Raw genomic sequence first — 25,377 nt, 5'->3', positions numbered from 1 at the left:
GAAAAAATATCCTTAGCAACTTTTGTGGAGCGAACCCTGACGAACCGACGGGGAAAGGATTTGTTATTTATATAGCGCCAACTTGTTCTCCAGGTCTTTCAGGTAATTTATTTATTACCCCCCAGCAAGCTGGATACTCATTTTACCGACCTCGGAAGGATGGAAGGCTGAATTCACCTTGAGCCAGCTACCTGAAGCGTTCAGAGATTGAACTCGCAACCTTCAGGTCGTAAGCAGAGCTTAGAACTGCATACTGCTATGTTAAAGATGGAGGTGCTTGGTAAAATAATTGTGTATATTGCTTTTTTTATTTTACATTTTTTATTTGTAAACCATTCAATGGATTACAAGAACATTTGCATAGTAATAACGAGAAGCATCAATTTACATAATCATCATGCAGGATCATTCACACGGAAAATGACATCTTTCTTGAACAAACACCTGCAGATGATGAATCGTACAGTATTTTACTACCATCGGCTTTTGTTTCTTTACTTGATTTGTACATTCATTTTTATTTGGTGTCTGGAGCAATATCTTCTAGTCCTTTCTATCATGAAAAAGTTTCAGGACAGTCTTGACTCATAATGCCCTTGGGCCCCTCCAGGGGGTCTAGTGGGAGGGTGGAGGGGAGGGGTATCGATATGGGAGGGTTAGGGAGAGGGTAGGTGAAGTGGATATGTTTACTAAAAAAGACTGATCAGGAGCCATTTTTCCTTATGGTTGAGGTTCTCTGCCCCTTACTTGCTGTCAGTTGACCGCTAGCCTGCCCCATTCAGCTTTTCCATTAGGTACCATTCTGTATATCTAAAGGGGGTTATTATTGCAGATATTTTCACTTCCATGGTCATTCTGTGAGTGAGTTGGGCCACCCCTTCTGCTACCTTGGGGAGCATCTGTGAGAGACAGTGTTTTAGGATTGTATGCTTGGTGGGACACATGCACAAAGGATGGGATGGATTGTCATTTGGTCATGTCTGTCATCTGTTGCAGTTCGGCATGGAAGAGTAGGGAGAGCCTGTTTACACCTATTTTTATCTTCCATTTGGTTTGGATGTATTTGGATCTAAGAGCACGTGGGACCATCTGCCCTTATCGTTGTTGTCCATAATCAGGGTTTGTTAATTACGATAATGACCCCTGCTTTTCCATTTACAGCTTATGATCCAACTACTGTGCTCACCCATGATTTTTTCAGGTGGTAGAATTCTTTTTCTAACACATGTATCTCTTATAGCAAAACTAGGTCACATCAGAATGTTTTAAGGTGGCGTAGCACAATATTCCTCTTGTGAGGAGAGCCTAGGCCTTTAATGTTCCATGACATGATATGCATATTGTGGGTTTGTTGGCTATGTAGGTTGTTAGTGTATTGACCCTCTTCTGCTTAAATTATGTTGTGGTTTGGGTGTGGGGGGATGTAAAGGCGTGGAATGGGCGAGTGAGGTTTGGAGTGTTTTGAAGGCTCACTTGGGCTATTTCCAGGTATGTCTCTTTAGTTAAGGCTTCCTGCTATTGTGTCAACCAGGATAGTTTCATATGTATGCATGACCATATGCCATACTTAAAGTCTGTGGCCTGAAGTCTACATTTTGGGCACTTTACCAGTCGATCGGGGTTTGCTGCCATGGCTGGGATGTTAAAGCCATATATGGCATAGTGCATTATTTTGAAACTTATGTTGTAATTCTAGTTAGGTGAGCCATCTTTGCTCTGCGTTATGCATGAAGTGGGTGGCTACGTTTGGGTCATTTACATGTCATGTCTTGTATACCTTGTTGTCCTGTCCCCTGCTAAAGTTGGGGTGGCCTATGAGGGGGATATTCTTAGATATGAAGTAGTGGAGGTCATAGGCCTTTCTCAACTCCCTCCAAGTGGTTATAGCGTCTCTCAGTTGCTGGGATTCCTTTATGTCTGCTGGGAGGGTTGCATAGGCTGTATGCAGGCAAGCAACTAAGTTCCATGGTGCAGCTAGGTTGTATTCAATTTCTCTGCAGGAGTACACATCAGTCTTCCTTATCCAATCTACTATGTGGTAGGTTAGGCAAGCTATGTTGTAACTTCTTATATTTGGGAAGTGTATTCCTCCCTACCCTTTGTTCAGCACTAGCTTTTTGAGTGAGATGTGAGGTTTTCAGCCTACCTAGAAAACTTTTGTGAATTCCGAATTTACGCAGGTCACGTTTTGGTGCTTGAGCAGTAAGGGGATTGTCTGCATTGGGTATAATAATTTTGAGAAGCTCATCATTTTTATGGGGTGGCATCATCCTAATAGGGATAGCGGCAGGTGTAGCTTTTGTTTAAGTTCTTTCTTAATTTTGTCAAATAGCAATGGGTAGCTTAGTGTGTAAATGAGCTTGGCGTTTTCCCTATTTTGATTCCTAGATATGTAATGAAGGGTTTTGCTATGTTGGTCGGCCAATCAAGTGACATCCACAGTGTAGTAGGACAGGGCACACCTAGTTCTAGTATTTCGCTTTTCAGGGGGTTTATTTTATATCCCAAGAAGACCCTGCATTTGGCTATCATTGTTAATAGTGGTGGCTCTAGTGCCAGGTCAAATAGTAGGGGAGAAAGCGGGCAGCCCTCTCTTGTGCCTTTGTGGAGTTCAAATGGGGCTGACAAAAATCCTGGTGTGCCTATTCTGGCTTTGGGGTTGCAGTACATACTGTCAATGTAGGTTTTAACGGTTCTTTTAATGTTTGTTTTGTTTAGCACCAAGTTCAACAAGTCCCATTTTACATTATTAAATGCCTTTTCTGCATCCAATGCTAGTAGGATTGGGCTGTGCTTCATTGATTGGGGAAACTGATTTAGGCTCACTCATTGTATGGCATGGAGTGTTGCCAGGACTTTAAAGATGTTTGTGACTGTCGAGCAGCCTTTCACAAACTCCACCTGTGCCAGGCCTACCAGCAAGGTCATGTATTTGCTAAGTCTGTCAGCCATGATTTTAGACAATAGTTTGATATCCTGGTTGATGAGTGATATTGAGCAGTAAGATTCTTGAAATTTCCTGTCTTTGTTTGGTTTTAGAATTTGTTTTCTGTGTGCTAGGTTGGCTTAATCAGACTACTTTCCAGTTTGCAGTATTTGGTTGAAAAGATTTGTTAGTGTGGGGGATATCCTGCTTTTGAGGTACTTGTAAAACTCCCCTGGATGTCCATCTGGGCCTGGTACTTTACTGTTGAATAATTGTGTTATTCTCTGTTTGACCTCCTCCTCTGTTATGTGTTCATTTAATATGCTAGTTGCGTTTGACTTAGGGTGGATAGCGAAACCTTCTTTCCCACATTCTGTGTTGTTTTTCTGGGGCTTGTATAGCACTGCAAAATATCTTTGGAGTATCGTGCTTACGTCCCTCGGGTGTTTTTGTCTCTCATGGATGCTATATGTGCTTTGGGATGCTGTCCTTTTGCTAATCTCACTAAAAGCTGGCTTGCTTTGTTGCTGTGTTTGTATAGCTCGGCTTACAGGTATTTTTGGTGTAATTTTTCTTTCCTATCCAGCCAAAGTTCATAGTCAGTTTTAGCGAGACACCATTTCTCTTCTGTTATCTGTGTCTGTGAGAATGTTGTGTGTGTTTCGTGTACTTTGATACTTGCTTCATCATAGTGTATGTTTATCTTTTTGCATAGGTTGGACATGTACCCCATTAGATTGCCCCGTATGACAGCTTTTGCTGTTTCCCAGAATAGGGTGGGGTTTGTCAAGTGTTCTCTGTTATGGTCCATGTAATCTAGCCACCACACTTCAAGTGCTGCGAGGAAGTTTTCATCTCTGGTTAAGTTGGCTGGAAATCTCCATATGAAATCAGTGCCCTTTGGGTATGCATTTTGTAGCTTTATCATTACTGGTGAGTGGTCAGAGATTACCATGTCCAGTATTTCTGCTTCCTGCACTTTGTGTACCGGATGTTGCGATAAGAGTATGTAGTCAATACGTGACTATGATTGGCATGCATGTGAGTAAAATGAGTATTTCCTGCCTTCAGGATGTAGATTTCTCCATGTGTCACTTAGGCCGGTTGTTTGTGTGAGAAGTTTTGCAGTTCTGTCTCTGTTGCATACTATTTTTGACGTTTCCCACTGATCCTCTAGCGTGTTCATTACTGCGTTCATGTCCCTGCTGACCACTTTTTGGTCCACAGGGTCATTGTGGAGTAGTTGTTCTATTTGTTTGAAGAGGAGTTTATTCTCTCTATTTGGGGTGCAAATGTTGTATATGCTGTACTTGGTTCCCTCATGCTCTAAGTGCATGTGGGACTATCTGCCCTTATCATTGTTGTCCATAATCAGGGTGCCCTGAAAGGATTTGTTAATTAGGGTAATGACCCCTGCTTTTCCATTTACAGCTGATGATCTGACTACTGTGCCCACCCATGATTTTTTCAGGCGGTAGAATTCTTTCTCTAACACGTGTTTCTTGTAGCAAAACTAGGTCACATCAAAATTTTTTGAGGTGACGTAGCACCATATTCCTCTTGTGGGGAGAGTCTAGGCCTTTAATGTTCCACGACATGATATGCATATTGTGGGTTTGTTGGCTATATAAGTTGTTTGTGTATTGCCCTTCTTCTGTTTAAATTATGTTGTGGTTTAGGTGTTGGGGGGAGTAAAGGTGTGGGGTGGGCGGGTGAGGGTTGGGGTGTTTTGGAGGGTCACCTCGGCTGTTTCCAGGTTTGTCTCTTTAGTTAAGGCCTCCTGCTGTTGTGTCGACCACCAAAATCAACAATGCAATAAAACATTCTAGATAATTATCTATCTCCATGAGTGATCCTATGATTTTTCTCTTTTTTCCTTAACATGGGGGAAGCTGCTTCCGTCCGGCAAATATAATAAAAAAATAATATCACTTTCTGCTTGCCCGTGCCTTAGCAGAACCTTAACAATCTACCCAGGCACAGGGCGGCGGCACATAAGTCCTGGTTACTTTTCTTTGACAACATAAATCATTGGTACAGTGCGGCATTCTATCCTAATATCTAACTCTACAAGCAATCCTATTCTAAAGTGTTTGGTTTCCTTGTGTTTTTTTTTTCCTTCTAGCATGGGGGGAGCTGCATCCACCCCAGTGAGTGTGGCAAAGACGACACTACTCGCTCACCCATGCCTTGGCAAATATTTCACATTCTATCCAGGCACAGAGTTGTGGTATCAAAGTCCCCGTAAGGTTAAACAGGCCTTGTTACATGTCTCTTTTCTTTCCCCTGTTCTAATCATGTCAGTTTGTGTGTATACTCACTGGGTCTGGGCTTCAAGGGTGGAGGTAAACCGGTGGCATGGACCTGGCATGCAGGGCGTGAAGGTGATGCTAGCTGTTGGCTTCTGTAAGGTTTGGCTTGTCGCACCTGGGGCGTTTGTCAGTCTGCTTGGTGGTTCCCCCAGACTGACTCTGCTGATTTGGGGTATTCTGTTGTTTCAGGGGGCTAGCGGGGGTGCCTTGCATTGACTGTGTCACTTATCTGAGGCTGGTAAAGCAGATAGAGTTCATTTAGCTCCTTCTTATCATGTTAGTGCCTGATTCAGAGGTCGCAGGTAGATTGATTTGTGCTTCACATTTTAGCGATCTGCGGCAAGGGTACAAGGTAGAGTATCTGGCTTGTAATCTCAGCCTTGCAATTTTTGAGATTTGAGCTTTTTATAGCTGGGACACAATGCAGGGTGTCTTTCCAGTAAATGTTCTCTAGGTGTCAGTGTAGTTTAGGATTTAAAACTTTTGTTCTAAGCTATAGGCTGTTGCCCGCCCAGGAGTGCAGTGAAAATATTAATACTTAATTAGCTATGTGTTTTTCTCCAGCTCTCCAGGTACCAGGATGTAGCCACTGGATGAGAGGTAAGTGCTGCATGCTGCGTGCTTTGGTGTGGGCTGTTGGGGTTTGGAACCCCTGAGAGCTGCTGTCCAGGTGGCCAGGGGGAGGGTGGTTTGCAGGCTAGGGACCTTCTTGTCAGCTGCTGCTTGTCTTGGCAGTGTCTCTCAACCAGCTTCAGAATGGGGGGGGGGGGGGTAGTGGGTGACTGTATCTTTGTGGAGGCCTCTGGACTAGTCCATGCTCTGGATTGCTGGTGAGGAAAGCTAAGGTTTGCTCCTTCCAGCCGCCGGCACCCAGTAATTGAACTCGGAGATCCAGAGGCTTCAGTAGGCCACACCATGCCCTGACCACATTGCTCCTCCGATTTCACCTAAGAACGTCTCTATCTGCTCCCCGTGAGCAGGAGACAGTGGTGCAGGGCCTACCGAGGGCTGCTGGAGACTGGGGTGGGCTAGATGCCTCGGGTCCTAGGACTGGTGGCCGGAGGTTCTCCAGGCATGTCCTTTCCTCGGCAGGCCGGATGCGGAAGTCGGTGTTTTAAAGGTAGGAAAAGTTTGCTGTGTGACCAATATTGTTGATCACGGTTTAATGAGTACTAAATCTATGTTATATACTGTTTTACAAAAAGTTTGAAAGTTTATTTCTTTGATCTCTTTGTCCTTCAAGAGAGGGTGAAACCATCACCTCCTAGGTTTTTTGTTCTTTTTTCAACAAGGGAGAGACATTCTGGAGGTGGCAGCCAATGAGTGCTCTGAGTTCTGCTTATTGTCGGTGGAGTAATTTGCCAGATGTAAGTTGTATTAGTACTAATTTGTTTGCATGAGACATTGTGAAAATTGTGTGTGTAGTGTGGTGATAGCTAGGAGGCTATATGGTTACCTTTATTTGCTAATCAAAAAAAAATGTTTTGCCACTGCATATTTCCTGTAGTGACTGTATTATGTCCACATAAAAGACGTATACACATTTGTTGTGGTAGTGTGTCAGCTTGAGAGCTGTTCACTTAGTTAGGGTAGGCCAAATGGATTGCTAAAGAGCCAAATATCTCTGAGAACCGGACCGTGACATAACGGCAAATTGAAGAACGTTCATAGTCAGTGAATTAAGGGAAACTCGCAGTGAAGTGGTGGATGGAAAATGGTAATGCCCAAAAGATAACTAGATAAATCGTTTGAGGAGCGTTTTGGATAAGTAACGCATGATGAATATAAGGAATACGTAAGTAGAAACCGGCCGTGTGTTGGCGTCTGAGGATTGTCAGCAGCACTGGGTGACCGATAGTGGGCAGACATGTCAAACCACAGTGAGTAAAAACTTTTTTACATGTGCTTTGTGCACTATCTGCAGTTTGGCCAATTCTAGTTTCTGAATATAAATGAATAAATGTTTTTGCTGTTGGTATAGTGTGGATTTGCAGTTTATAAGGGGAGGAAGGTTTTCATAGAATCTTGATTAGAGAAAGGTATTGGTTTATTGCTTCTTTTTAGATATAAGGTGAATTCTATATGGAGGGGCTGTCAGTTTCAGAGAGCTGTAGAAAATGTGTTACGGCTGCATAGAACTATGCACAATGAATCAGACAGAGAAATAAGTACGTTATATAGGTGGTTTAAGGATGTGAAACACTGGACAGCAGATCATGATGGAGAAAAATAAAAAAAATAAAGTGAATTAAAGTGTCTCAGCAAGTGTCTACAGATAGTTACAAGGAAGTTGAATTGCAAGGATGTTTATGTACAGTGATTTAAAAATTGTCAGGGAATTTGTGATTTTTTTGTGTGTGTGTTAGAGAAAGAAGGACCTGTATATGAGTTATATATATGAGATGTGTACTGTTGGAGCACCTGATCTGAAGTGTGAAAGATATGCTTGAACAGAAAGCCAAACTCCAAGTGATGGAGCTAGATGATGTAAAGAAAGGGAGGGAAAAAAGTAATGGTTTTGCCCTTCCTCAATACAGACCGGTCTAGTAAAGAAAGAAAAACGTGTGTGATATGCACAGCATAAGTACATGTTGTATTCAAAATATTTAGTTCTACTAATTTAAATATTATTGGCCTGTGATGCTAAATTGAGATAATTATGTACTTGACAAGCCTGATGTATGGATTGCAAACAGAATCAAATTAAGAACAAAAAATTACTTAAAGAGTACCACATTTCCAATGTGGGTGGATTTATGGTGTCAGAGACCTGCCTAGTCAACCTATTAGGGAAGGTATACAAGCAGAAATTGAATATACCTCAAATGGTATATCAATGAACCTGAGCATTAATTCTTTGTATTAAGCCACCTAAAAACATACCAACTAGAGAATATTGTGCTAACAACTTATTGGGTGCAGGACATCCGACAGTCATTCCAGCAATGATCATTCCTGTACTTTCACATAGGAATGATCATCGCTTAGTAAATGGAGGTGAGGCGTGCCTGGGATCATTCACAACTGCCTGTGTATACTGGCTGATTATTGTTCAGTTCGTATGCATTTGAATGATGAACAGTAAGCAAACAAATGAATTATTCGTCATTCTTGAAGTGCATGCATGTACACTGAACAATAATCGCTGGATCATACGATTCAAAATGATTATTATCTTGTGTAAAAAAGCCTTAATCTGGCCAGCAGAATAGAATTAAAATGTTATTTTTTACCACAGGGTGAATGACATAAACCAAAACTCCCTGAAAAAAGGCAGAATTTCATTTTATATCATTCCACTGTTCTTATAAAAACTTTAAACATTTTTCAAAACATTATATGGAACATTAAATACCCCCATTATAAAAATTCAAAAACAAGCCTTCATATAGTTATGTCATAAGAACATAATATGTAAGGCTGATAAAAGATATATATCCATCCATTTCAGCCTGTTATCCTGCAACGTTGATCTACAATTAGATTTAAAAAACTCTACAAGGTAGAAGCCAATATTCCTCCTTTTATGGAAAAAATTCCTTCCTGACTCGAGATCTGGCAGGCAAAGTAAATCCTTGGATTAATAGACATTTTGAAGTAGTCAGTGACTATAATATAGTATTGTGGCACTCAAGAATGGTGTCCAAGTCACTCTTAAACTCTTTTAGCAAGTTCACCATCACCACATCCTTAGGCAGAAAGTTCCACGGTCTCACTACACTTACAATAAAGAACCCCCTTCTACTTTGGTGTAAAATATTTCTTTTATTTAGACATAGGGGGAATAATATATTTTCAGTTAAAGATTATATAAACTGTAACTGTAACTGTAACTGTAACTACGCAATCTTTAATTTGTATGATGTCAGACTTGTAACTCAGCTTTCATTGGCTGCATATCTAGGACATTGAAAATCAGGATATTGGACCATATACAAGATATTTCTAATCCTAATAACAGTAATGTTTCTAACGTTTCCTGAAATTTTGTTGTAAAACATAGTGGATCCATACAGTGACTGAAATGTTGGGTATTGAATAGGTTAAGAAACCTAAACCAGGTGAAGTGATGAGGTCTATATTACACAACAGAGAGGCATATTGGATCTTTCATGTCCAAACATGAGTACCTTTTGGGCTAAATTAAAAAAAGAATCATGCTGCTTTTTTAAGTGTGTCAACACATACGTACCAGTTTTGTTTTAATTGAAACTCTTAGGCCGCCTGCAGACGAGCGGGTCGGATCCGGCAGCGAGAATTCTCGCCGCGGGACCCGACCCGAGAGCCTGCAGGGACGAGCGCGTACTCACCCGCGCCTAGCGGCCCCGACTCTTTCATGTGCCGGCTGCCGCGCAGCCGGCGCATGCGCAGACCGGAGCCGGCGGCCGGGTGAGTGCGAGCCCCACACAAAAATAGGACATGCGCGGTTTCTTTGCCGCGCGAGGTTTCGCGCGGCCAAACCGCGGCCATCTGCATAGGAGTGCGTATTGTAATGCACTCCTATGCAAACTTTCAGTGGCGGAAATCCCGCGGGAAATACCGCCGTGGGATTCCCGCCCGTGTGCAGGCGGCCTTAGTGACCAAGCGTCTTGTGCTGTAATGACCAGGCCAAAATTTGGAAATCCGACATGTTTCACTTTAACAGAATAAATACGTAAAGGTTTTGCATATTCAAGTAATTCTGACATTGTTCTTTCACCACATATTGTGTTTCAGTTAGGATGGAATTTGTGTATATTTATTAAAAGAACCAAAATTGTGAAAATTTTGAAAAAATTGTCATTTTTTCACATTTTCAACTGCAATATTTCAAATATGCGCAAATATACTGTACACATTTTTGATGAGATATATATTTACATCTATTTACTTTATACTGAAAGCACGTTTGAAAAACTTATTTTTTTAACCATTTAGGTGACGTACAAATTTAACATTAATTATTAAAATTTAGAGGAACACTTTGATCTCCTACACCAAGCCAAGACTGCAAAAGTTCATAGGTGTCAGAATGACCGCATTTTAAAAATACACTTTAATGTATTTACTGAGGGGTGTGATGGGTAATTTTACCCAAAAGTTTTTTTTCCAGGAGTTAATGCAATTTAGAGGAAAAAAAAATTTAATTTCTTATATCTACAAATATGTAATTTTAAAGACAGTTTTTTTTCTATAGTGCATATGAAAATGAGGTTTTGCACCCTTAGGGCTTAGTCACACGGGCGTTTATTGCCGCGATTTGCGCATGCGCATGCGTCCGGCGATTTTTTAAAACCATTGCTTTGCAATGGTATCGGACACATGAGCGCTTTTTATGCGCTCGTCCGATAAATTAGAGAACAGAAATCGCAGATCGCACCTATCTGCGATCTGCGATTCCTGTTCTCTTCTGTATATGCGCTCAATGGGGCCGGCGGCAGCAGCGCCGACCCCAATGAGAACATATAGAAGATAAATCATTCTTCTCTGCCACAGCTGGAACAGCTGTGGCAGAGAAGAACGATGTTTGCCCATTGAATTCAATGGAGCGGCAATACAGCCGCTCCATTGAAAGCAATGGGCTGCCGGCGTGCGCGGGGTTAATTGTCGGGAAGGGGTTAAATATATAACCCCTTTCCTGCAATGCATCCTGAAAAGTGAAAAAATAAAAAAAATGTATGTACTTACCTGCTCCCGGCAGCTGGAGATCCCGGCGGCCGGCCTGCAGTGGGTGTGAAGGGGGTGTGACTCAGGCTTGCCCCTGATTGGCTCAGCCTGAGCCAATCAGAGGCTGATCTCAGTCACACTCATTCATGAATTCATGAATGGGTGTGACTGAGACTTGCTTCTGATTGGCTCAGTGCTGAGCCAATCAGGGGCAAGCCTGAGTCACACCCCCTTCACACCCACTGCAGGCCGGCCGCCGGGATCTCCAGCTGCCGGAAGCAGGTAAGTACATACATTTTTTTTATTTTTTCACTTTTCAGGATGCATTGCAGGAAAGGGGTTATATATTTAACCCCTTCCCGACAATTAACCCCCACACTCGCCCGCAGCGCTTGCATTCAATGGAGCCGCTGTATTGCCGTCTCCATTGAATGCAATGCGCTGGACAGCTCCGGCCCGTTTCTAATGAAACGCGGCTAGGAGCAGATTTTCGGGCGATTTTTGGGCCGATTTTTCGGCGCCGGTCACGCGAGTTGCGCATGCGCATCCGTCATGCGATGCGCAAATCGCGTGAAAAAACGCCCGTGTGACTAAGGCCTTAGGGCTCAGTCAGACGGGTGTTTTTTCGCGTGATTTGCGCATGTGCATCCGTCCGGCGATTTTATAAAACCATTGCTTTGCAATGGTATCGGACACATGAGCGCTTTTTATGCGCTCGTCCGATAAATTATAGAACAGAAATCGCAGATCGCACCTATCTGCGATCTGCGATTCTTGTTCTCTTCTCTATATGCGCTCAATGGGGCCGGCGGCAGCAGCACTGACCCCATTAAGAACATATAGTAGACAAATCATTTTTCTCTGCCACAGCTGTAACAGCTGTGGCAGAGAAGAACGATGTTTCCCATTGAATGCAATACAGCCGGCTCCATTGAAAGCAATGGGCTGCCGGCGATCGCGGGATGAATTGTCGGGAAGGGCTTAAATATACAAGCCCTTCCCTGCAATTCATCCAGAAATGTGTAAAAGTAAAAAAAAACAAAAACTCACCTGGTCCCGGCAGACGGAGTTCAGCCGCGGCCGGCAGTCCTCCCTGCTGAATGAGCAGAGGCAGCTCTCACTCACACCCATTCATGAATTCACCGGGACCAGGTCAGTATATATATTTTTTTTATTTTTACACATTTCTGGATGAATTGCAGGGAAGGGCTTATATATTTAAGCCCTTCTCGACAATTCATCCCGCGATCGCCCGCAGTGCATTGCTTTCAATGGAGCCGGCTGTATTGCTGGCTCCATTGAATTCAATGCGCTGGACAGCTCTGGCCCGTTTCTATTTAAACGCGGTTAGGAGCAGTATTTTCGGGCGATTTTTCGGCCTCGGTCACGCGATTTGCAGATGCGCATCCGTCATGCGATACGTAAATCGCAGTAAAAAATGCCCATGTGACTAAGGCCTAAAATGGATACCCCTGTTTGTCCTGTGTTGTAACCCTAATCTTATGTCTGTATGCGCAACGGGGCCTAAAACTAAAGGAGCAGCCAGTAGCTTTTAGTACAGAAATTTAGCTTGAAGGTGCTCCATTGCACACTTGTAGAGCCTTTAAACTGCAAAAATTATAAAGAACCCCCACAAAAGACCACATTTTGAAAACTAGACCTCTTAATGAATTCATGTAGGGTTGTACTGCCTATTTTGACCTCAAAGTTTTTGAATGAATCTAAGCACAGCAGAAGGAAAAAAAATAGGGTTTGTCATGTTTTTTTCAATTGTGTCATTTTAAATACATTTTTTGTACAGGACACATATGAATGAAGGAGTGCACCCAAAAAAGTTCAGGGGCTGTTTACCAATTCAATTATTTACCAATCTGAATTAAGTGAATGAACTTATGTAGATGGATTAATGGCAGCTATTGGTACTTGGACACAATGGGCCATTCATGTTATGAAAAAAGTACATTTCGATAAAGCTATCAATGAAACTTCTGAAATCTCTTTAGAAGTAACACATATGCATGGGGTAGCTTTTCGGAACAGGCCACTTGGAGGAGGGTGCGCTTTCTCAGTGATGAATGTTGTACATGTATTGCTAATGGCTTTGATCTAGTAGAAGGGCACTTATGGAAGGTACAGAAACTCGAGAGGATAACATCAAAGGTCAGTGAATAGGACTGTTTTGAATAGATGGGAAATACTGGTGAATGACTGAATTAATTACTTGATAATTGTTCTTGTTATAATCATAAAGACTATGTTTGCATATTCCTGTGCAATTGCAAAAAAATTATTTAATTAGCTCATAAAATAAGGTACATGATTGCTTATTTAAAAAATGGGGGTTTAATAAAGAAAATAATCAATATTAATCAATATGCTTTGCAATGACTTATGGCTTGTATGAACTTTGACACATATTTTATACAACTACTGAGCAGATTTCTGATATAATTTGTGCAATTTTCTGTCATAAACTACACATAAATCTGTTGACCTCTGATAACCACACCCTTCCAAAAATCCCCACCCACTTTTCATGAAAGTGGCAGGGCTGGTGTCAAAAAGTTAAAAACATTGAGCTAGTTTCCAGCTTTTCTATGGTAGAATTCTTGTGTAAAGCCCTTTCTAAATGTTTCTGAATGTACTCGCATTTTCCGTATGCTGGAATTGTAATTTCTTAGTTAACTCTTTGTTTGGATAGGGAACAGTACTTCTGCAGGGCAAAATGACAGAAAATCTGCTTAACTAGCAACCATGACATCAAACTTTGCTTTCAGTACCCAGTCGTAACTTTAATTTCTGCCTTAGATGATTTATTTACTTATCGCTTGCCATTCAGATCATGGAGGCATAAAAATCAAGTGACAAAGTGTAAACAGGCAGTCATTCACCGATTCTAAATAAATGATCTTGCTTTCTATAAAATTTAATTCACATTAGCAAAAAATTGATATTTTCTTTGAAATGTTGCATCATTAGCTAAAAGTCAAATACAAGATGTTGGATCATAGAAATAATGACTTCCGTGTTCTATTACTAATCTTTACTAACAAGGAATAGTGGAATACAATTATTAATTCACATTATTAAAATTAGCAAAAAAGAATTATGACAATGACAGCAAAAAAAAAAGATAAAATTGCATAACTGATATATTTACTAACCACTAGAGATGAGCAAGCACCAAAATGCTCGGGTGCTCATTGCTCGAGTCAAACTTTTCGTAATGCTCGAGAGCTCGTTTCGAGTAATGAACCCCATTACAGTCAATGGGTGAGTCGAGCATTTTTGCATGGGACCGATGCTCCGCATAGGTCATGACTTGTCAAACATTAGAAAACATCAGAAAGTCATGGAAACACCACAGAAATGGATAGGGAAGGGCAGGGGCAGCATGCATGGCTGCATCTGAGGCTCCAAAATGGGGGCAAGAGTCTGGCGTCACCCCCCTAAACAATTTACTTCGGACAAACCTTCATTAGCAAGGCATATGCGCTGGCACATCTTAGCTAAGCACCAAACTACCTGCAACCATTGACAATCACTGCCTGCGGGTCATACCGCTGCCTCTTCTCCTGGGTTACATGCTGGCATTGCTGTCCAAACCCCCGGCACGACCCTGCATCCACAGCGCACACAAAAGTTTCCCTGCGCAGCGTTGAGCTGCCCTCATGCCACACGCTCGCTTTATAGCCACACCATCCTCATGTCTATTTATAAGTGCGTACTGGATGGGGAGGAACCAGAGGCACACACTTCAGAGGGTTGGCAGGGCCAGGCGGCGACCCTCTTTGAAAGTGTGGGCGATAGCCCACAATGCTGTTGAGAGAGGATGATAAATTGACATACGATCATCATTCCAATCCTGTGCTACCTGCATCACAAAATTGTCAGGAGCCGCAAACGTGGGCATAAAGGGGACTCAGGTGCCCGCACTTCTACACATCTCCACAATGCAGCAGTACTCTGTGCGGGAAGCACGTGAGCGGGCCCAGGGTCAGGCTCAGTCCCAGCCTCCACCTTGTGTGACCCAAGGTGCAGTGAGTTTCATAGCAATGGAAAATCCATGTTTCCCCACACAATTCATTCTGTGTAGGTGTCAGATAGCTCAACACAGCAATGGGAAATCTTTGAGTTCCTTGGGCTCGCCTATGCTGTTGATGCACAAAGATAGTATTACACAGAAAGAAATCAGAGCGCTCAAGGACCTCGGCCCACATTTCTACCCTAGTCAGTCAGTGTATTTGTGCCAGACAGGTAAAACACCACTATGGGAAGTCTTTGTCCACACACAGCATAGGCGAGCCCAATGAACTTAAAGATGCTATTACACATAAAGAAATCAGAGTGCCCAAACATGGCAGAGTTTCACCCCACCAAGGACCTCGGCCCACATTTCTACCCTAGTCAGTGTATTTGTGCCAGACAGGTAAAACACCACTATGGGAAGTCTTTGTCCACACACAGCATAGGCGAGCCCAATGAACTTAAAGATGCTATTACACATAAAGAAATCAGAGCACCCAAACATGGCAGAGTTTCACCCTGCCAAGGACCTCGGCCCACATTTCTACCCTTGTCAGTCAGTGTATTTGTGCCAGACAGGTAAAACACCACTATGGGAAGTCTTTGTGCACCCACAGCATAAGCAGACCGCAATAACATTTCTGTAGCAAAAGTATAGGCAGACCCCTGTAACATTTCTGTAGCAAGAGTATAGGCGAACCCCTCAAACCATTCAGTAGAAACTGCATAGGCGGACCCCAGTAACATTTCTGTAGCAAAAGTATAGGCAGACCCCTGTAACATTTCTGTAGCAAGAGTATAGGCGGACCCCAGTGACATTTCTGTAGCAAAAGTATAGGCAAACCCCTCAAACCATTCAGTAGAAAAGGTATAGGCAGACCCCACTAACATTTCTGTAGCAAAAGTATAGGCAGACCCCTGTAACATTTCTGTAGCAAGAGTGTAGGCAAAAGCCGGAAAAATTAGTTGGATAACAGTATAGGCGAGGGCCAGAAAAATTGGTGTACCAAGAGTACAAGTGCACCCCTGAAAAATTGCTCAACCGCGAGGACAGGTGAAACCTATAAACATTTTGTAAAAGTACAGCTCACTGTTGCTTAATTTATAACAGAGCCTGGAAGCAGCTCTGTGAAAAAAATTGGTTTCTGTTAAAGTATCAATACTTATGAAACTTTGAAAATTGTAAAAAAAACTTTTAAACAGAGCAATTTGGGCCGCAGAAAAATTGGCAGTTCAGCGTGATGACATGCTGTTTTAGGAGGAGGAGTAATAATATCCGAGAGTGATTGACAAAGCTAATTCCCCCTTTTTTGTGGTTATAGAGGATGCTTTTTTCTCCTGTATCAGTGAAAAGAATCATTAGGTTCCGCTGCTTTTTGCTGGTGGAGAAGAGAAGTCTGGGGAAATCCAGCCTTTGTTCATCTTTATGAGTGTAAGCATGTCGGCACTGGCAGTTGACAAGCGGGTACACTTATCCGTGATGATTCCCCCAGCTGCACTAAACACCCTCTCTGACAAGACGCTAGCGGCAGGGCAGGCTGGCACCTTCAGGGCGTACAGCACAAGTTCGTGCTACGTGTCCAGCTTTGACACCCAATAGTTGTGTGGAGCAGAGGCACCACAGAGGATGGTGGTACGATCGGCTACGTACTCCCTCACCATCTTTTTACAGTGCCCCCTCTGACTCAGCCTTGACTGGGGAGTGGTGACACAGTCTAGCTGGGGAGCCATAAAGCTGGCAAAGGCATTGGTGAGTGTTCCCTGCCTGCGCTGGACATGCTGCCTGATCCCTGCTCCTTCCCTGCTACTTGGCCTCTGAACTCCGTCTTCTGCCACTAGCGCTGTCAGATGGGAACTTTAGCATCACTTTTTCCTCCAGGGCCCTGTGGTATTGCATCACTCTCGAACCCCTTTTCTCTTTGGGAAGGAGAGTGGAAAGGTTCTCTTTATGCTGTGGTTCGAGAAAGGTGTACACCCAGTAATCCGTGTTGGCCAGAATGCATCTAACGCGAGGGTCATGGGAGAGGCAGCCTAACATGAAGTCATCCATGTGTGCCAAGGTACCAGTACGCAACACATCGCTGTCCTCACTAGAAAGATGACTTTCAGGATCCTCCTCCTCCTCTACAGCCCATACACGCTGAACACATGAGAGGCAAGCAGCATGGGTACCCTCTGCAGTGTGCCCAGCTATCTCTCCCCCCCCTCCTCCTCCCCCCCTCCTCCTCCAAAACGTGCTGAGATATAGACATGAGGGTGGTCTGGTTATCAAGCAACATACTGTAATTCCACATCTCCTGTTCCAACCGCAAAGCGTCAGCCTTTATGCTTTGCAGCGAACTTCTCAGCAGGCAAGGCAGCGGGATGGTAACGCTAATGATTGCCGCATCACCGCTCACCATCTGGGTAGACTCCTCAAAGTTTCCGAGGACCATGCCCACTCCTCAGTAAAGAATTACGGAGGCTGACTACCACTCCGCCGCCCATGTTGCAGCTGGTATTCCACTATTGTTCTATGCTGCTCGTACAGCCTGGCCAACATGTGCAGCGTAGAATTCCAGCGTGTGGGCACGTCGCACAGCAGTCGGTGCTCTGGCAGCTGAAACCAACGTTGCAGGGTCCTCAGAGTGGCAGCGTCCATGGTGCACTTGCGGAAATGTGCGTAGACGCGGCGCACCTAGCCGTCAGACAAGTGGGGGCAGTTTTTCAGAGACTGCTGAACCAGCAGATTGAAGACGTGGGCCAGGCATGGCACGTGTGTGAGGCTGCCGAGCTGCAGAGCCGCCACCAGGTTACGGCCGTTGTCACACACGACCATGCCCGGTTGGAGGCTCAGCGGTGAAAGCCAGAGGTTGGTCTGCTTTGTCAGACCCTGCAACAGCTCGGGGCCATGTGTCTCTTGTCACCTAAGCTAATTAGTTTCAGCACGGCTTGCTGACGCTACCGACTGCTGGCGACGTACTTACACTTCTTAATTGAGAGGTAGAGGTGGCAGAGGAGAAAGGGGAGGGTTTGGAGAAGGTGGCATAACACTCTGTACATACCAGCACTGAGGAAGGACCCGCTATTCTGGGTGTGAGTAGGACGTGAGCGGTCCCAGGCTCTGACTTGGAATCAGCCTCCACCAAGTTCACCCAATGTGACGTCTGGGAGATATATTGGCCTGCCCGCCAGTACTTGTCCATGTGTCCGTGGTTAAGTGGACATTCCCAGTAACCGCGTTGGTGAGGGCACGATTTATGTTGCAGGAGACATGCTGGTGTAGGGCTGAGACGGCACACCGGGAAAAATAGTGGTGACTGGGGACCGAGTAGCGGGGGACCGCTGCTGCTATCATGTTTTCCTCCGTTTCCACAAGCCTGTATGGCAGCATCTCCAGGCTGATTGATTTGGCAATGTGCACGTTTAAAGCTTGTGCATGCACGTGGGTGGGGGCTTATTTGCGCTTTCGCTCCAACGCTTGTGTTAGCGACAGCTGAACGCTGCGCTGAGAGACATTGCTGGATGGAGTGGAGGACGGTGGAGGTGAGGGTGTGGGTGCAGGCCGGGAGGCGCTCGTGCCTGTGTCCTGTGAGGGTGATTGGATCTGTGTGGCAGGTTGGGGCACAGGGGAAGAGGCAATGGTGTGACCCAAAGGCGGTGAATGGCCTTTGTCCCACCTTGTGCGGTGTTTGGCCATCATATGCCTGCACATGCTGGTGGTGATTAGGCTGTTAGCGGTGGCTTCCCTGCTGATCTTGGTGCGACACAGGTTGCACACCACTGTTTGTCGGTCATCCGCACTCTCTCTAAAAAACATCCACACCTTTGAATACCTAGCCCTCTGCATGGATGCTTGCCGCGAGGGGGTGCTTTGGGAAACAGTTGGGGGATACTTCGCTCTGGCCCTGCCTCTACCCCTGGCCACTCCACTGCCTCTTTCAACATATCCTGCTGCTGCACTTGCCTCCCCCTCTGAAGGCCTGTCCTCAGTAGGCTTAGCAAACCAGGTGGGGTCAGTCACCTCATCGTCCAGCTGCTCTTCCTTTGAATCCTCTGTGCGTTCCTACATCAGACTTACTGCCCTTACTACTACTTCACTGACAGTCAACTGTGTCTCATCATCCTCATGCACAAAAAGCTCTTGAGACAGTTGCCGGAAGTCCTCAGCCTCATCACCCGGACTCCGGGAACTTTTGAAAGGTTGGGCATCGGTCACAACAAACTCCTCAGGTGAGAGAGGAATTGTTTTTTCCCACTCATGGCAGGGACCCGAGAACAGTTTTTGGGAATCTGCCTGCTCAGAATATGTCATTTTCATGGAGTGAGGAGGCTGGGAGGAAGGAGGAGCAGCAGCCAGAGGATTCAGAGTTGCAGCACCTAGGCCGGGAGTAGTGGACTGCATAGAAGACTGGGTGGTCGATACATTGCTGGACGCATTTTCTGCCATCCATGGCAGGACCTGCTCACACTGCTCTGTTTGTAATAAAGGTCCACCAAGCGGACCCGTAAATTGCAATATGAAGCTGGGTAGCCCAGAAACTTGCCTCTTTCCTAATCCCACAGCAGCCGGCTGTGATTCACCATGCCCAGGAAATCGGCCTGTGCCCACACCCTCACTTGGACGCCCGCATCCGCGTCCTCGACCCTTACCCCTACTCCTCATCATGGCGGATTAAGAATAAAGCATGGCCCAAATTAATTACTGTACAGCACTGACAGCTGTGGCTTAATTTACCGCACACAGAGACTTGTAGATAGCGGAGGCTCTATGCTGTGACTTGAAAAAATTAACCCGCTGTCTTGCGCTGATACCTAGGTGTAATTTACCGCTCGCAGAGACTTGTAGATAATAGAGGCTGTATAGAGTGGGAGAAGACTCTAAAGCCAATGGATAGTGCTGGTAACTGTGGCTATCTCAACCCCACCAAGGAAAGGGTATTGTGAGACGCTCTGCATATTGGCAGAGCTGAAATACTTTGCAGTGGCCCCGGTAATATTACACTACTGTTTAGCGGTGAGACCCCTGTCTAATGCACTGCAGACACAGAACGGTATAACTGAAGTCATTTTCAGTAGGCTAGTAAATGTTAGAGTGCAGTTTCACGGTGAGAGCTGGTCATACGGCACTGCATGCTGAGAACGCTATTACTGAAAGGCTGGGAACAGACCTAGATGCGTAATACAAAAATTGATGCACTACTGCTTCCAGCTAGCCACAACTATAATGCACACAGTCAGATGTAGCCCTAAGAAGGAGCATTGGGGTTCTTGCATGGAGGATCAGGACTGTTTAACTTTCCCTATAGAAGTGGCTGCGTCCCTACACTCTGTGTTATGCACTGCAGACACAGAACAGTATAACTGATGTCGTTTGCAGTAGGCTAGGAAATGTTAGAGTGCAGTTTCACAGTGAGAGCTGGTTGTACAGCACTGCAGGCTGGGAACGCTATTACTGAAAGGCTGGAAACAGGACTAGATGCGTAATACAAAAATTGATGCCCTACTGCATCCAGCCAGCCACAACTGTAAAGCACACGGTCAGATGTAGCCTTAAGAAGGAGCGTTGGGGTTCTTGAAGACAGGATCCTACGCTAACACTATCCCTGTATAAGCAGCAGCACTTTCTCTAACCTCTGCCAGCATGCGTGTGAGGCAAGCCGCGGGCAGGACCAGTTTATGTACTTGGTGGTCACCTGATCGGCCCAGCCACTCACTACTGTGGTGGTGTGTGTGTGTGTGTGTGGGGGGGGGTGGAACATAACAGCAGGAAGTGGTAATGCCTTTCCCGCTTGTCTATTGGCTAGAAAATGGCGCTAAACATGCGGGGAAGGAAATGCAATTGGCTCGAGTAACGCGTGGTGTTCGTCTCGAGTAACGAGCATCTCGAGTACCCTAATACTCGAACGAGCATCAAGCTCAGACGAGTGTGCTCCCTCATCTCTACTAACCACATAAACATGCACGTTTCATCAAAACGTGGATTCATCTGCTACGTCCAGGTGACCTTTACTCAGATGGGGCATACTCTAACCACACTCACCTCTTTTTGGGTCTAAGCCTTCAAAGCATTCAAGGAAAGTAGGATTTCTCTGAATGCATTGAAGTCGGTTCCTTTCTAAGTAAAGATTGTCTGCACATAATAGATAGGCCAACAGGTTTTGATTAGAGATGAGCGAACGTACTCGTCCGAGCTTGATACTCGTTCGAGTATTAGCGTGTTCGAGATGCTCGTTACTCGTAACGAGTACCACGCGATGTTCGGGTTACTTTCACTTTCATCTCTGAGACGTTAGCGCGCTTTTCTGGCCAATTGAAAGACAGGGAAGGCATTACAACTTCCCCCTGTGACGTTCAATCCCTATACCACCCCCCTGCAGTGAGTGGCTGGCGAGATCAGGTGTCACCCGAGTATAAAAATCGGCCCCTCCCGCGGCTCGCCACAGATGCATTCTGACATAGCTGAGGGAAAGTGCTATCGTGTTGGAGCTGCTATAGGGAGAGTGTTAGGAGTTATTGTAGGCTTCAAGAACCCCAACGGTTCTTCTTAGGGCCACATCTAACCGTGTGCAGTACTGTGGAGGCTGCTTTTTGCAGTGTTGCACTTTTTTTTTTTTTTTGGTATATCGGCCATGCAGAGCATTGCGCCCTGCAGTAATACTCCAGGGACAGAAGTGTGGAGGCAGGGACAGAAGACATATTATTGATTTAATATAGGCAGTGGGCCTTTTCTAAAAAATATTGGGCAAAAAATCTATTTGGCCTGCCTGTGACTGTGCTCAGTGTTCTGGGTCTGTCTGTGCTGGGTGTAGTAGTTCTACAAAATCATACGCAGCCAGCTAAGTGTTACAGCAGGCTTGCGCCAAATTATTTCCTGGCTCTGTCTGGGCTCTGAAATCACCGCTGTGTTGCAGTTGACAATGCAACACTCTGCAGTTCTGTGACATACCCTAGGGACAGAAGTGTGGAGGCAGGGACAGAAGACATATTATTGATTGAATATAGGCAGTGGGCCTTTTCTAAAAAATATTGGGCAAAATATCTATTTGGCCTGCCTGTGACTGTGCTCAGTGTTCTGGGTCTGTCTGTGCTGGGTGTAGTAGTTCTACAAAATCATACGCAGCCAGCTAAGTGTTACAGCAGGCTTGCGCCAAATTATTTCCTGGCTCTGTCTGGGCTGTGAAATCACCGCTGTGTTGCAGTTGACAGTGCAACACTCTGCCGTTCTGTGACATACCCTAGGGACAGAAGTGTGGAGGCAGGGACAGAAGACATATTATTGATTGAATATAGGCAGTGGGCCTTTTCTAAAAAATATTGGGCAAAAAATCTATTTGGCCTGCCTGTGACTGTGCTCAGTGTTCTGGGTCTGTCTGTGCTGGGTATAGTAGTTCTACAAAATCATACGCAGCCAGCTAAGTGTTACAGCAGGCTTGCGCCAAATTATTTCCTGGCGTTCCGTAAGCGAAGTCAGCCTCCAACCACAGGCCAATAAGCGGCACATTTAATTACAGCGTACTGTTTCTGCATTACTGGTAATACAGCATGCTGAGGGGTAGGGGTAGGCCTAGAGGACGTGGACGCGGCCGAAGACGCGGAGGCCCAAGTCAGGGTGTGGGCACAGGCCGAGCTCCTGATCCAAGTGTATCGCAGCCGACTGCTGCGGGATTAGGAGAGAGGCACGTTTCTGGCGTCCCCACATTCATCGCACAATTAATGGGTCCACGCGGTAGACCTTTATTAGAAAATGAGCAGTGTGAGCAGGTCCTGTCGTGGATGGCAGAAAGTGCTTCCAGCAATCTATCGTCCACCCACAGTTCTGCGCCGTCCACTGCTGCAACTCAGAATCCTCTGGCTGCTGCTCCTCCTTCCTCCCAGCCTCCTCACTCCATGAAAATGAGACATTCTGAGGAGCGGGCAGACTCCCAGGAACTGTTCTCGGGCCCCTGCTCAGATTGGGCAGCAGTGGTTCCTCTCCCACCAGAGGAGTTTATCGTGACTGATGCCCAACCATTGGAAAGTTCCCGGGGTCCGGGCGATGAGGCTGGGGACTTCCGGCAACTGTCTCAAGACCTTTCAGTGGGTGAGGAGGCCGATGACGATGAGACACAGTTGTCTATCAGTGAGGTAGTAGTAAGGGCAGTAAGTCCGAGGGAGGAGCGCACAGAGGATTCAGAGGAAGAGCAGCAGGACAATGAGGTGACTGACCCCACCTGGTTTGCTACGCCTACTGAGGACAGGTCTTCAGAGGGGGAGGCAAGGGCAGCAGCAGGGCAGGTTGCAAGAGGCAGTGCGGTGTCCAGGGGTAGAGGCAGGGCCAGACCGAATAATCCACCAACTGTTTCCCAAAGCGCCCCCTCGCGCCATGCCACCCTGCAGAGGCCGAGGTGCTCAAAGGTCTGGCAGTTTTTCACTGAGAGTGCAGACGACCGACGAACAGTGGTGTGCAACCTTTGTCATGCCAAGATCAGCCGGGGAGCCACCACCACCAGCCTCACCACCACCAGCATGCGCAGACATATGATGGCCAAGCACCCCACAAGGTGGGACGAAGGCCGTTCACCGCCTCCGGTTTGAACCGCTGCCTCTCCCCATGTACCCCAACCTGCCACTGAGATCCAACCCCGCTCTGAGGACACAGGCACTACCGTCTCCTGGCCTGCACCCACACCCTCACCTCCACTGTCCTTGGCCCCATCCAGCAATGTCTGTCAGCGCAGCGTCCAGCCGTCGCTAGCGCAAGTGTTTGAGCGCAAGCGCAAGTACGCCGCCACGCACCCGCACGCTCAAGCGTTAAACGTGCACGTAGCCAAATTTATCAGCCTGGAGATGCTGCCGTATAGGGTTGTGGAAACGGAGTCCTTTAAAAGTATGATGGTGGCGGCGGCCCCGCGCTACTCAGTTCCTAGTCGCCACTATTTTTCCCGATGTGCCGTCCCAGCCCTGCACGACCACGTCTCCCGCAACATTGTACGCGCCCTCACCAACGCGGTTACTGCCAAGGTCCACTTAACAACAGACACGTGGACAAGCACAGGCGGGCAGGGCCACTATATCTCCCTGACGGCACATTGGGTGAATTTAGTAGAGGCTGGGACAAAGTCAGAGCCTGGGACCGCTCACGTCCTACCCACCCCCAGAATTGCGGGCCCCAGCTCGGTGCTGGTATCTGCGGCGGTGTATGCTTCCTCCACTAAAGCACCCTCCTCCTCCTCCTCAACCTCCTCCAACGAAACCTCTGTCTCGCAATCAAGATGTGTCAGCAGCAGCACGTCGCCAGCAGTCGGTGTCGCGCGGTGTGGCAGCACAGCGGTGGGCAAGCGTCAGCAGGCCGTGCTGAAACTACTCAGCTTAGGAGATAAGAGGCACACGGCCCACGAACTGCTGCACGGTCTGACAGAGCAGACCGACCGCTGGCTTGTGCCACTGAGCCTCCAACCGTGCATGGTCGTGTGTGACAACGGCCGTAACCTGGTGGCGGCTCTGCAGCTCAGCAGCCTCACGCATGTGCCATGCCTGGCCCACGTCTTCAATTTGGTGCTTCAGCGCTTTCTGAAAAGCTACCCACGCTTCTCAGACCTGCTCAGAAAGGTGCGCCGGCTCTGCGCACATTTCCGCAAGTCCCACACGGACGCTGCCACCCTGCGCACCCTGCAACATCGGTTTAATCTGCCAGTGCACCGACTGCTGTGCGACGTGCCCACACGGTGGAACTCTACGCTCCACATGTTGGCCAGGCTCTATGAGCAGCGTAGAGCTATAGTGGAATACCAACTCCAACATGGGCGGCGCAGTGGGAGTCAGCCTCCTCAATTCTTTTCAGAAGAGTGGGCCTGGTTGGCAGACATCTGCCAGGTTCTTGGAAAGTTTGAGGAGTCTACCCAGGTGGTGAGCCGCGATGCTGCAATCATTAGCGTCACCATTCCTCTGCTATGCCTCTTGAGAAGTTCCCTGCAAAGCATAAAGGCAGACGCTTTGCGCTCGGAAACAGAGCCGGGGGAAGACAGTATGTCGCTGGATAGTCAGAGCACCCTCCTGTCTATATCTCGGGGAGGAGGAGGAGGAGGAGGAAGATGAGGAGGAGGGGGAAGAGACTGCTTGGCCCACTGCTGAGGGTACACATGCTGCTTGCCTGTCATCCTTTCAGCGTGTATGACCTGAGGAGGAGGAGGAGGAGGAGGAGGATCCGAAAGTGATCTTCCTAGTGAGGACAGCCATGTGTTGCGTACAGGTACCCTGGCACACATGGCTGACTTCATGTTAGGATGCCTTTCTCGTGACCCTCGCGTTACACGCATTCTGGCCACTACGGATTACTGGGTGTACACACTGCTTGACCCACGGTATAAGGAGAACCTTTCCACTCTCATACCTGAAGAGGAAAGGGGTTCGAGAGTGTTGCTATACCACAGGACCCTGGCGGACAAACTGATGGTGAAATTCCCATACGACAGCGCTAGTGGCCGAAGGCACAGTTCCGAGGGCCAG

The 25,377-nt window shown here is 46.3% G+C and overlaps 1 protein-coding gene across 1 annotated transcript in view; it reads right to left on the bottom strand.

Annotated features, from left to right (window-relative positions):
* Nucleotides 1-25,377, bottom strand: part of MCHR2 (melanin concentrating hormone receptor 2) — a 189,230-nt gene that overhangs the window by 56,651 nt on the left and 107,202 nt on the right. The window lies entirely within an intron of this gene.

Source organism: Eleutherodactylus coqui, chromosome 1, assembly GCF_035609145.1.
Source record: "Eleutherodactylus coqui strain aEleCoq1 chromosome 1, aEleCoq1.hap1, whole genome shotgun sequence".
NCBI lineage: Eukaryota > Metazoa > Chordata > Amphibia > Anura > Eleutherodactylidae > Eleutherodactylus > Eleutherodactylus coqui.
The sequence above is the reverse complement of the archived record's forward strand: the minus strand, read 5'-3'. Positions and strand labels throughout refer to the sequence as shown.